Source organism: Dromaius novaehollandiae, chromosome 2 (assembly GCF_036370855.1).
Source record: "Dromaius novaehollandiae isolate bDroNov1 chromosome 2, bDroNov1.hap1, whole genome shotgun sequence".
Lineage (NCBI taxonomy): Eukaryota > Metazoa > Chordata > Aves > Casuariiformes > Dromaiidae > Dromaius > Dromaius novaehollandiae.
The window spans coordinates 110792239-110806760 of record NC_088099.1 but is presented as its reverse complement, the minus strand read 5'-3'; the positions used below and the strand labels follow the sequence as shown (position 1 = coordinate 110806760).

At 35.2% G+C, this 14522-nt stretch overlaps 1 long non-coding RNA gene across 1 annotated transcript; it reads right to left on the bottom strand.

The window, feature by feature from the left end:
• Positions 1-2691: 2691 nt before the first annotated feature.
• Positions 2692-9996, bottom strand: LOC112991980 (uncharacterized). Its single transcript, XR_003261403.2, has 3 exons — positions 9877-9996; positions 8557-8711; positions 2692-2757 (listed from the first exon to the last, which is right to left on the bottom strand). It is a non-coding gene; the product is annotated as an uncharacterized LOC112991980 (long non-coding RNA).
• Positions 9997-14522: the final 4526 nt, after the last annotated feature.

Below are 14522 nucleotides of genomic sequence, written 5' to 3'. Positions count from 1 at the left end.
ATGCTGCGTGTTGATTCTGGGAAGCAGCCAAATCTCTGACATTGGTGCTGTATTGATAGAACTCTTCACTGTGTCGAACATATGCTTCTCAACAGGCAGTACAGTCCTGTTTACAATAGAGATGCTGTAATTATTTGCAGAAGTTTATTTTTTGCTCAGAACAAAGTGTAAGATCTGAACTGATACTTCCGCTGACTGCCAAAGGAATTCTCAGGTTTCAGCATTTTGAAAATAGAGATATTTAACTGCCTTAATATAGATTTAGAATCTTAATTTTAGGCACATATTAAAGCATTGTTACTTCCTTTATTTGTCTTTCTTTATATATGCCCCATGCACTGAGGATTTACAAATGCTGTCTAGAAACTGGGACCCAAACTTCTGAAAGACTTTAGTTATTATTCTACTAGCATTGCAAGGTCTAAGTAACTTAGATAAGTAAGCTAGCCCTTTCAAATGTTGTAGGTACATAGCAGGACAAATATAAATGAAAGTTATGGTTTGATCTATAAAATAAGGTTAAGCCACCTTAACAAGCAAAATGTTGCCAATCCTAACTGGCTTGAAATCTATATTCCTGTAGTAGACATTTGTCTCCCTATACATTACATAGTAATATTGGTATAATTTTCCTCTTCTGCACTCTTGCCTGCAAACAGTATTCTCTTTGTTTTTTTTTCTAATATTCCCATTCAAACGTGTGGTGGCTGTACCTCCTTAAGAAACAAATGCAGAAATAAAAGTACATCACAACATGTAGCCTGCTGTGCAGAATCTCTGTGGAGAAGGATTTGTTTTAAATTAAGTCTTTCCCTTCTTAAAGACAGAGAGGCCTCACTTGATGATGTGTCTGAGGATGTAAAGTTTCACTAAGGACTTACAGACATCATGGGAATCCTGTCTGCCTTTGGTAAGAGTAGAGAATCTTGCTTTCATTAAAAAATATTATGGTGATATGGCTCTTTTCCTTCTACAATTCAGGGGTTAAAAGCACTCTCACAGAATGTTGTAAACATGGAGCATAGCTCTTTCCTTTGTCTGAACAGATCTGGATCTATATTTGTCCCCTCTCAGGAGAATGTCGTAATCAGCAATGATGGGGCCTCTCAGGTCCTTCTGTGGAAGTTTCATGGGACAATTTTAATCTTCCCTGGCCCAGAAGGAAAGAGGAGGAGAGAGATAGAACACATCTCTAGTTAATAGTTAAGACATTTAGCTTTGAGTCGAGAAACTTGTTTCAGATCCCAGTCCAATGACTGTTAATATGTGCTAACCAATATCTTTTTAATTTAGACTAGAGAGGTTTTCTCGGGTACAAGTATTTCACACTTTACAGATAGCAACCAAAATCTTGCACACAAGCTGCTCTTTATTTTCTGCCTCCTTCCAATGGCCAATATTAGCACAATTAACTATAGCTCCTTTTTTGTCTCACTTTCAGCTTGCTGCACAGCTATGGCTCCTGCCCACAAACTGAAAGAAAGCTCCTAGACTTTTCACGATGGGCTAAGGAGAAGCAGAAATTGGTGGGGCTCTTGCATCAATACACATATAGAGGGGAAATACACTTTTGCAAGGCTGTTTCTTCCCTAATGGTAAGCTAGATCATGGCTTCATCCCATTCTCCTAGTAACCAACCAGTATCAGTAGGACTGCAACATCTTTTATGCCTATGATAAAAGTAAGGCAGTGAACATTAAAATATTGAGTAATTAGACAACTTTTTCTTGAAATAGCAGAACATTACCCCAAGAAAACACTTCCCTCAAAGACCCCATATCAAGCCCACAAGAGAAGCTATCCCTTTGGAGCCTCAAATAAAACTATAATTGCAGTCATTGAAATATGCAATCGTTAACATTATTATGTTTTCAGCTGAGAGGAGACTGTAAGTAGGATCCATATCTTTATCTAATGCCTATCATAAACTCACAAGAAGAATATAAAAGTACATCCCCTTTACATGTAAGAAGGTGTAAAAATAGTTCCATATGAGGGAGCATAGGGGGCATCCGCAGGTTCTTATAAACTGTGGCAGCCAGTTTATGGAGAACATGTCTATACCAAGTAAGTCCATGGTTTATGTGAACACACATTCTTTTCAGAAATTATGCAGTCTGGACACAAAGAGATCAGCACTCTCTAACCACTATACAGAAGTGTCTGTTCAGGACTCTCAACTTTCCTATGGATAATGCCAACCATGCCTGTGCTGAGGTAAGACTGTCTGTTTTGAGATCCTCTGCTCAAATCCTTGCTGAGTGGTGATGGAAAGTGCTTTCAATCAGTTGACTGCAAGTTGATATATCCTCAGGAAAAAAAGCTCAACAGCAGCATCCCTGATGACACTTTCACAGCTTTGCTGTGGTCATCATGCAACCCTTCCAGCAGACTAGCATACGCTTTTGTTCAGCCTGACACAGTCAGCGGCAGTAGGCAGTGGCAGCAATTTCCCTGCCATGATATCAGTCCAGAATGCCATCTGCATGGACATTGCTGCAATATGACCATAAAGTGCTTTTACCTGGTCTTGCCTATTAAGAAAGTTCTTATGAACATAAGTCCATCTCTCTCTCGGTCTCCTGGGAAGTAGCAGTCAAGCATTCATCAACATTAAAGCAATATAAATGATCTGCAAAAGCACATTAGGACTGTTTCAGCATGAGAATACACACATACCGCTGTGATCCACATTGGAGCTTAATCCATGAACAGACCTCCACAGAAGAGCTGACAGGTTCATTTCCTTGTAACAGCCTGGGAAGAAGCAAATTTGATGAAGAAGCAGCTCTTCCATACCTTAAGTCTACAAGCTTTATTGCTTGGGACACCATGACACTTCTTCCAGCTACTTTTCATATGCATGTTCAAAGATAATTAACAGATCAAGTAATGTAGAAGTGAAAAGGCCTAGATCATGTGAGCACTCAGACAGGAGATTAGGGGTTGAGTTATTCATCACTTTCAAGAATGAGGCAGTTCTGAATATTCAGATCTTTTGTTACTTCTGAAATCTTAAAGTAAAAAAAAAATCTTAATGTAAAAATAACTTTGATCTCCAGAGGACTCAGGGATAGAAGACTGTTCAAAAATGGTTTAAGTACTGAAAATCTGGAATTAGGGAAATGGGAACTTCAGTTCAGCCTATGTTCCTTGGGGTCTTCGTTCTTTTACTTTGAAATGGACTAAATTTATTTTTAACTTGGGAAGGCATTAATATTTTTTTCCTAATTTCCAATATTTTTTCATGTCTATCTGTAGAAATTCTATTTAGAGCTTTTATTCTCTTACCCAACAAGTAACATAATGATCACATTGACTAAAATTTTGTAAAAAAATAAAATAAGATAAAATAATAATAATAAGCTCTGTTTTTTCTTACCTTTCCATTTAAGCCTTTCTGTACCACATCTGTGTAGGAAATACATACTGATTGTGTTCACTTTATTTTGGTCATCTCTGTTCTTAGCAATATATCAACAAATTAACAGTTTGGAAACTCTGAAGAACCTTCTGTCACTATCACTGACTATGCAGTGGGGAACACAGTAGTCTCCCTTAGAAGGTGCTAACTGTGAACAGTAAGGACATGAATTGCTCTGTGCTTGCTGATCTTGAGGATCAGCGATCTCTACCTGGGGTGATGCTTTCAGCAGTATAGATGTAGCTTGCTATTCCTGGGAATATTCCTATTCATAACAGAAGTGAGGAGATCCATTTACCTGATTATGCCCTGCCAAAACATTTTCTTTTAATTAAAACCAGTAATATGGAGCCAATAAAGTTACACTTATCAGATTTTTTTTAGGTTTTTTTTTTACAGAATATTTAGTTTATTTTTTTTTACAGGACCCAGATGAGAAAAAAATCATCATGAGATAATGAAAATGTCAGTATTTCAGTCAGCCTTCATTTTATTTCCTTCATCATGTGAAGGAAGGCACACTTCAATGACCACATTTTCTTTTCATTTAATTTTGACCTTTTTATCCACTTTCCAGTGAGACCTGAGACACAGTAAGTTTGGCATATGAGGAATAAAATGGAATATGTTGTATCCATGCTTCATTGCATATAAGCAGGAGAAAAGCTTATAAAAGGAAGTTATCACATTTGATCTGGAGATACTTGTGATTAAAGTCACCTTGTGTTTGTTTGCTTAAAAATATATTTTAAAGGAACCATTGATGACAAACACTCCATTACTTACCTATACATGGATTACAGAAATGTAAAAAAGTCTCCAGACTAAATACACTGAACTTGGAAACACTTATGAACATGAATAACTTTACTCCCAAGTGTGTTGGCTACAGCTGATCTAACTTAGCTCAACTTCCTGCAAATTATTTTTCCTGTGCCTACATTTCAGTGTTTGGTTGACTTGGGACCCTTCTCAGGGTCACATTATCAGAAAAAATCTTTTTCTCAAGAATTCAGCATTAAATAGTTTGTTGTTAAACTCTCAAGCAATGCTTGCTAAGATTGTAAGCAACTTTAACCATCAATGAGTGCATAAATTTTGCTGTAGTGTATCTGTCATACTGACAAAGTTTCAGTAATAAGTGAGCTGTAATTTCTCATTTGGTGATTTATTATTGTATCTGGTTAAATTTGAAATTTGGATTAAAATCTAAAGGAGAACAAATGAGTATGGAAAATGATTGTAACTAATACGTAGGCATTTTTTCCTTCTTCTTCTTCTTTTTTTTTTTTTTTTGTCTTATTTATTCCCTGTTCCCTGTTCATGTTGAATAAGACTTAAAATAAGGAAAGTAAACACTTTTCTTCTTTCCCTTCTATTTATAGGGTTAGGGCAAAAGTTGCAATATGATATTTAAGTATACATATTTCCTAACACTACAATAATTCTTTCTCCAGCTTTTTCCACTCTGAGAAGCTTCTGCATACAGAATTCTGAAAATTCTTTCCAAGCCCATTTACTTCCTTTCACAAAAAGTCATGTGCACCCTTTTCTTATTTAATAGACATTTTTCCCCTGGGCATTAAAATGTTTACTTTCTCTACTTACCCAAATTGAAGTGAACCACAGGAAAAAAAAAAAAAAAAAAAAAAGAAAAGAAAAAGAAAAAGAAACACCACAGGTCAAATAGAGAGAACAACAACTCTAGAGATGGTTTTTTGACCTTTATTCTTGAAATAAGAGTTGATAATTTTAAGAGGAAATTTTAAGAGGTCAATTTATTAGGAAAATGTTCTTGAGATGCTCTGTATATGCTCGAACCACCCCAAAAAATAAAAAAACCCATACACACTGAACTTATTCTAACTCTATGTGATGCTTTAAAAATATTCTGCTGGTGCTTTAGGCCATCTACTTTCAGTATTTTAAAACCTGTTTGCAAAATACAGCCAACTGGCATTTGTTCAGAGCATGTTAATTATGTCTATTGGCATTTAGATGGGAGATTAGGAGAGTGAAACTCTTCACACAGCTCTTTGTGCACCATCTTTTATTTTAAACCAGTTGCTTGAGCATTATTGAAGAGGACAGTCTCTCACAGATTAGTTCAGTAAGTAATCTATTTCAGCTTCACATTCTTTGCTGAAATATAAACAACACATCAAAAGAAGTCTTTTTTTGTCACTGTTTAGGCTTTTGATCCTTCGTAGTCAAAGACTGATATTAAAGTACATTTCACTTGGCTGTGCTAGTAAGATTAATAAAAGACAGAAAAAATACGCAGGATAGGGGGAAAAATGAAAAACAATACTCCTACTAGCATATTGAGCACAGCTCAAAAGAACCAGCTGATCCTCCCATCTGCCAGATGGGTCCTACCAGCTAGGTTTCAATTATGAAATGGAGGTTCTCTAGGGAAGCTGGTATGTACAATAAAAATCTTTACTTGTTTCCCCTTCCTGATTTTCTTGGAGGATAAGCTACTCCTCAAGTCAGTTTAAAAACTGCTTCTTCAGATGGATGTATAAGTCTGAGCAGAAACATATTTTTAACAGTCTAAGTTAATTCATGTGTGTATGTGTGTGCATTCACACACACACACAAACACACACACACACACACACACACACACACAAAAAATCATTCACCCTTTCTCTCCATCCCCATTCCCCCAAACTCACAAAAGCTTCATCAGACTTCTAGCAGTGCTTTGTAGGATTAAAGGTACCGTTCCTGAGCCATCATTATAGAAGCTTTCTTACCTGAAGCATTCTAATTAAAGTTTATTCAATAATTTCTGCCTGCCAGAAAGACCCCTGTTATCACTAGAAAGTGAAAATGAAAGCTAGATAAAGTGAAAAGAATAATTGGCTAAGATTCATGAACTGTTAAGAATATATTAGGAAGTTACAATAGATCAGTATAATGGAAAATCACTGTATGTTGGCACTGATCTAATATTTCTTGGGAGGTGTATAACAGTATAATATTCGGAGGCTTTTCATTCTTTGTAGCCTTTCTTTTTTTTCTTCTTGCAGTGTGCAAGTATAATTAGAAAGAAACAGAAAGAAATACTGAAAACCAGAGCCAACTTCAGTGTGATGCGCAGGCCAGAGTCTTTTTGAGCAAAGAGTGTATGGAAATGGCAGCAGAGAAGAGAATTTGTTTAATTTAGAAATTCAGGATAGTTTTTTTGGAAGCTGTGCATGTTCCCATAGATTCCCTTGAACAGTAGTTTTGGAGAGATAAAGCGAGGTTAGGAGAATATTGTGAGAATATTGTGTTAGGAGAATGAGGTGAAACAGGAAAATTCAGCAGACAGTGGTGGAGACTAGGCCCAAAGCCTGGCAGGCACAGGGTTATCAACTTTTACCCAGGAAATAGTCCAACCCAGTCTAAGTTTACCTTTGTAATCTGTAATTATATGTAATAAGTTCTGTAACAGAAGTTATACTGAAGTTTAAATGGTTTAAGAACCTAGGGGTGAAAAAAACACACAAATAAGAACTAAGAAAGGAGGGTACAATATTAAAATCACAATCTAACATAAAGATTCCAGAAAATTTGGGATCTTTCGATTAGGTTATTTCTTTACTAGTGGAAATTGCAGTTTTCACAGAATCAACATTTTCTATTTGTTTGTTTTTAAAAAAAAAAAAAAGTTACGTATTTTCTTTCAGGCTCAAGCTGGTTCTGAATACGCCGGTCGTAGAACAAAGGAAGAAAGATGCTCAGTTCTTGTTTCGTACTTGCAGATGCTTTTGTAGCACAGTTCAAAGGCAAGTACATTTGTATTACTATTATTGGACTACAGCAGATGAAAATGTGAACTATTTTAAAAAGTCAGGCAAATCAACCTGACACAAAACTTTCAGCGTATTTTGGCAGAACATGCTGAAAAGAAAATTTATTTAATAAATAGTAGGAAAATAAACTACAAGGAAATACCTGCCAGAAACCCTTATCTTTACCTGTTTTTAAACTACCTGAATCTCAGTGTAGCAATAGACCTATAATGATTCATACCATCCATGAATTCTACTGAAAATATTATTTACACTACATACATTTGGTAGATCCTACCACAGAGAAACAAACAGGAGTCTTATTATGGGCTAGGACCATGAGTCTTAAAATAAGCTAGTATGATATATGTATGCTTTACTTCTCCTTCCTATCACCAGATTCCAGACTACTAGGAGCTAGTTTTTAAAAAATCTGCAGGCTAAAACTTCCATTTTGGTTCCAGAAAATAGGCCCTTATACTCCGGTAGTCTGGGTAAATAAACTTTCAAATTGTTCTGCAAAAGGCAGTTACTCGAGTTTAGAAAATTAAATTTGTATGTGATTACCTTTTCCTCTTAGTAGGAATTATTCAGCAATGAGATAATAACATTGCCTTGAATAAGATAAATTTAGACAAAATAGAAAAAAAAATTGCTCAAAATGCCCTACAAACTGTTCTCACACAAATTAGTCCCTAGGTAGAAATAGTTTGCCTATGCATTGCCTTTTATTAACTAAGAAAAATTCAAACCAAAACATTTTTGTGGGAATCCTAGTAGAAATACCACTGGAAAATTATCTTGGACAACACAAGAGTGAACTTCAGCAGATCTGGAAAAACTATAACAATTTTATATTTTGCTCATACTCAGAACAAGAATAGAGAACAAAAAAAACATTTTAGCAGAATGTGCCCAGTGGTGAAGAGGTCAATGAGTCCTTCCAAATGAATCAGAAAATCTTACCCAACCTTTTTAGTAAAAATATTTAAAACAGTTGGCACTCCTTTCATCCTGCAAGCATAATCTTTAAAGAAAAACATTTTGCTAACTAATGTAAATCCAGTGTAAATGTCTTTTGTATCTTTTTTATAGAAGAGACCATCCCACTTTCTGGAAATACTATCCAAAAGCCAATAGAGGAGTCATCACTTAAGTCACAGTCTGTCTTAGCAGAAGATGTGTTTGTTAAGATAAAATATTCTTGCTTTGTCCTAACAGTACAAAACTAGTCGTACTAGTACCATGTTAAATTCACAGCATATCCCATGTTATTCTGCTTTGAGAGAAGAGGAAAAATAAGAAAAAAACACTTACTCATACACACAGGGGAAAAAAAAAGCTTACCACAGACAGGCTCAGAATCTTTGTTATCCATAATACCAAAAATTCAGGATGAAAAACTACACAGTCTTCACCAGGTTGTTCAGACTTCTGAAAATATCCTTCTTGGCAGAAGCTTGATTATAAACATCAGCTAACTCTTGCATTAGCTCTGTTCACTGGAGAAAATAATTTGACCCTCAGTTTTGCCGATAGACTAAGAATGAATAACACACAACATCAAAATACTGCCATTAGCAAAATAAAAAGCAAACAGGTAAAGAACATGTGGAAAAAGTAATAGAGGGTTACAAACATAAAGGAATAAAAAAAGCCAGGAATATTGAGGAAAAGAAACACATATTAGTATATTGTTTCAAAAATGCTTCACCCTTGGAACCTTCAAAAAATTGTTTTTCTGCACTGGGGTTTTATTTTTTTACATTGATTTGTGACTAATTATGCCATTCATTTAGCCTGCAACAGCAATGCTTTTCTGACAAATGTTTAGATTTCCATGAGAAGTCCCAACTCTGGACATGTTTGGTGTTTTTTGGTTAAGCTTTAATCCAATAAGTGAAAAAAGACAATTTCTCTCTTTCCTATTATTTCAGTGCCCTCTTCCCCCCACCATCCATTGACCTAATCATAAAGATATTTTAAAATAGTCTCCTTCAATTAATGATCATTACAGGTGCAATTTAATGGACATTTGTTTCTGTGGTATAATACATTTTTAAAAGCATTAATTGTGCTGAGAATGGATTTTATTGAACAGTACCCAGCTCCCAGCTAACAAGCTAAATGTCGCTTTTCCATTATGGCTCATGAGCACAGTACAGCAGGGAGAAATACACCTCAGACCTCACAGACAGCACCAGCACACCACAGCCTGCTGTCAGCGGAGCTGACTTGGCCATCATATTCTCCTAGCACCGTGCTCTGATCCTGTGCCCTATGAGTGTGCCCCCAATTGTAGCTGTTACATTAATGTTTTACAACCATTCAGCATTTCCAGAAGAAGAAAACCCCAGAATTTAGGCAGGAAGGCTCTGCTGATGCATAAGTTGTAGACATACACAACACACACAGCTCTAATATGCTTTCACAGATTAAGTTATCTAACATGTTGATGGACTTCAAGCAATTTTCACATGGCTGAAAAGTTTTAAGCTGTCAGACTCCTCAAACATGACACCATGGTTGCCCCAATCACTGCTTCCAGACATACAGAAATGAATGTGCAGAGGCACTGGAGAACCAATGGAAGTGACTTCTAATGTACAAGAAGAAAGTAAACTGTTTAGGAGGGAAAAATAGCACAGAGAATTTGTTTTTACTTACTTTTATAAAAGGTGGTATTATATTTAGAGGTCTGTCCTCTTGACTTTGTGTCAGTGATCTCTCTGCAGCCCTGTGGCACACCTAGGGATTAACAGCACATCTTCAGGAGGTGGATTGTAGATCCCTGGGGCTCTGGCAAAACATGAGGAAAACAAGGTGGGGCCTGGGTTTCCAGAAGAGAAATCTCTGACACTTGCAGAAGTATTGCTGAAGGGTAAGTAATATAAAAGTTAGGCTCTGGTTTTAGGGAAGAAGCCATGTTAAAACACACTAGTGAAAAAACTGCATGGATTAAGAGTCATTTTGTGGGGTAATAGTTAGCCGTGTTGCTATTTACTTTGTGAACTCACAAATAAAACAACAAAAATAGCCAAATAAATTTCTGCATGATTTTGTATAGTTGATCCAATATCATAATTCTACGATATTCTGGCCTCAGCTTCAGATGCTGGCATAAGAAAATTCAACTCTTCCCTGCTCTGGTAAATTATTCCCACTCTTATGCTAGAATTTGCAATTGTCTCAGTTGCGCAGCTACAGCTTTCTTGTCAGTCTTTCTGAAAGATGGGTGAAGCAAATGATAAAAGTTAAAAATGGTTTAAAAAAGCTCCAAAGTCACATCACTGCTTCAAAGCATCCTCACAAATCCACAACTGAAAACATGGCAAATTGGATCATGGAGCAGAGAAGAGGCAATTAGAAGGGAAAAACATACCACCTTCTCTTTCAAAACTAGTGTATTGTGCAACATGGTCTAAGCTGAGGTGCAATTGTGCCTGCGCTCTCTCTCTTTGTGTTAGTTTACAAAGTTCTTAAAACTATCCAAATATCATGGTCTACCAATGCAATATGGTATATTTAAATTTTGCTTGATTTTTATGGTTTTTCAATGCCTGATTATTAAATATGTTTAAACACAAAGTCTTCAGGTTTAATTTGCTCATCACAAGCTGTTTTTTTCTTTGTTTATCTCTAAAACCTTTTTTTTATGATGTCATAACACATATAGAAGTGCTATTTTGCTATGACAAATACACATTATGGGGAAAAAAACCCAACTTTTTTTGATCCAAATGCAAGTTTACAAGCAAAATAAACAGGCTACTCAAAAAATTAATGGAGAGCTATTGAATTTTTATTCAAAAATGCTTCTTGGGTTTTTGGTCAAACTATAAATTTTAGTGGGAAAAATCCATTGCTTGATAATATTGAATTTACATTAAAAACTATGAAATAAAAAAGTTTCAATTTTCATTTAAAAAAATCACAGAAGTTGGATAAAAACAAAAAAGCTCATTTCTTGCCAACCAAAACCAGAAATATTTAATCAAAATCGTGATAATAGAAAAAAAACAAAACACTAAACCTAGGCGGGAGATGCACTTCTTAAAATGGCTGGAAAAATAGTTTTTGAGATTTTGCTTTTACAAAGTAAAAATGACAGTATATTAAAAATCAATTGACTAAAAGAAATTCTTTCTATATATTTGAATAAAGATGTGGATATCAATTTATAATTTTATTTCCTCGAGCATCTTTTGCATGAACAAACAGTATATACTGATCAGTGATAGGCAGTAACTCATTTTCAAAATTATCAACTAAAGCATCGTACATTCAGTTACATACCCAACTTCCCACAGGAGGCCTGATTACAACCAAAAGCTGATTCTGAAACTACTGAGTCCTATTTCATTGGAAAAAAAAAAGTAAGACAATTTAATTAGTGTATTAATAACTTAATATGATGCAATAGTTGATGTCTGACCTGGATTATATATAGTTAAAACTTATGACCATTCTAATTTACTGACATAAATCATTGTTTTAATTAATGTCCTAGGCATGAGTGTGGCTCAAATTCTTTTGAAAATGATAATTTGCAAAAGCTACTTTCATCCTTGAAATATAGATTGCTATACTGTGTATACAACTCAGATACTAAATTTGAAATTATCTGTTATTGCTGACATAAACTTCTTTGAATCAGTTGTGGTATATATACTGGGTCTACTTCAAGAATTATTGTATGTCTCTGCCTTTATGAAGAAATGAGGAGAGCCTCTTTCATAATACGATTTATTTTTCAAAGGAGTTGATTCTCCAGCTCTGGCATTAGCAAAACTAGAGTCTGATTCAGTGAATAGTTGAACAGAATTCAATGCAATTTTAATAGTGTTGGAGCCAAGAAAGTATAAGAAAAAGAATCCATAGAAAGTATGTTTCTAAATACTGTGCATTGTTCGCATCTTAAATGAGGATATGTATTTTAGCTAAAACATACTACTAAAATGTTAGTGGTACATGCTATTACACATTTACTCACTCCTAAACAAAGCTGAGATGTTGTCAAAATAAAAATGAAAATAAGAATTGTCATGATTCTTTTTGCAATACTTGCATTTGAAAACTGATTAAGAATGAGAGGGGCCACTTACCAGTAAGATGCAGTAGTAAGCTGCTACAGCAGACATTAAACAAACAGGAAGGAGGACTTGTTGAAAATTTTTAATTAAGCATACTTTGCAAGTGCACTTACTTTGTCACAGTTTGATAATGTGATGGCTATTAGAGGTCCTAGACATGTCATAGACAAGCAGCTCTGATTCACCAAACTTTTGCTGAAATTCCTAGTTTAGGTTAAAAATGGGAATGTAAACATTCACTCAAGTCTGAAAAATGGACAAGATTTATACTTACTCAGCTGGAAATTATTCTGCAGAGGAAAATTGTTGTCATGACTAGAGAACATCCCATCTCAAATTGCTGTTTTCTGGTTTTAAAGTGCTTGGGACATAGAGTCATCTGGAAACTGAATTTCCATTCCTTGATTATAAGAGTGTTACAGCAATAACATAGCAGTTAACTACTTTCATGGACTTCATATGCGAGTTTTAAGGGGAAAAAAGATTCCAAAGCAGGAACAACAACAATTACCAAGATATTTTATGAAACCAAAATCTTCTACTGCTTTGTTTTGGAAACACTGGTGTAGGATCACTGCTTTTAGCAATAACAAGACTTTAGTTTCATTCAGCAGCTACCAGGGCTGCCAAAGTTGGTCAGATTGTGGATGCAGCTACCTTTGAGGTAGGATTTCAGGTTTAACTGGGCCTCTACTCAAACCAATTTGTTTTCCTCAGCAGTGCTGCCAGTTTTCTTACATTTTTGAAATCCGCTGTTGACTATATTAAGACATTTTATTTTTTCATAAACAGAAGCAGGGAAATTTGTGTTTGGAATTTAATTTGGCATAAGCAAATTAAATTATAGAAATGCTGATACAGACCAAAATGTATAATAGCTACTGAATTACCTAAAAAGATTACAGCAAACATGGTTGCTATCTAAAAACAAAAAGAAATAAGAATATCCATTATTTGACAGAATTACTCTAACTCGGTAAATGAGTACAAAATCAAAATGTACTATTGTATACCAATAATATGATTCTAAAGTAAGAGGTAAATTTGACTAAATGATCTGTGCAGTTAGTAAGAAATATTGCCTGGACAATGTGGTTAAAAGATTCTTATGAAAATGAATTTATTAAATAGATAAAATATGACAAACTTGTATGTTTAAGAAAATGGTTCCTTGCAGATTTTTAAAGTGAAACAATTCTGGGCACCATGGTATCTCTGCCAGGCTGGATTAATATAAACAACTTCATAACTAAACAAATTGCTGTGATTTTAGTTGTTACATTTTAGCAATAGCAAACTTTCTATGATCTTTGTAGTATGACTAGCCAGAAACCAACCTACCAAAGATAGTAAGTAGCAACAGGTTCTCATTTAATCTCACTCTACTCGGACCATTACTTGACCACCCAGAACTCCCATTTCTTTAACAAATTAAAATCTAAAATATTTCATAAACACAATACATGTAATAAAACATTCCATAAGTACAATACATATATGCAAATCTATGCTTGTAGCTATATAATCATATATAGCTGTTCTTTCCTAAATATGGTATATGTGTGGATACATAAAATAAACATACCAGTGTCATCAGAGTTCACATAGAATCCACATAGCCTTATAGGAAATTACTAACTGAGGCATTTTTTCCACATGAATAATTTCTACATTTTCACAATAAATGAAAACCAGACCATCACTCCCTATGTCCAGATTTCCTGCACCCCACCAATGCAGGCTGCACCTGCAGTCAGAGTGACACATTCTTCTAGGCCATACCTTTGCTGTCTATATTTTTGCAAATGTTAAGAATAATTATTATACTAATCCTTACTAAGAAAGAATTTTTTTATTCTTCTTAAACAGAAAGGCCTTCAAATGCTACAAAATGTATGTGCAAACTAGGACACTTAGTTTCCTGTTCCATGACAGCTAGCAACAGGAGGCTGCTCCTGGCTGAGCTGTCAGTCTGTCTGAAGCCAGGGGTGTAGGTCTGCTCCACATTTAGGAAAAGGGGCAACTGAAGACATTTGCACCCTTCAGGCCACCAGACTAACATAGATGAAGGAAAACAACCTTTCAGAAACTTAATGAAATGGTATCAGCTGTGGTGAGCATCACATGATGCAGCACTGTAGCACTCAGGAGCTGCAAGGAAAGTCAAGGAAAATTAGACATTTTTGGAAAATTCCTTGATTTTGACATTTTCCATTGGAA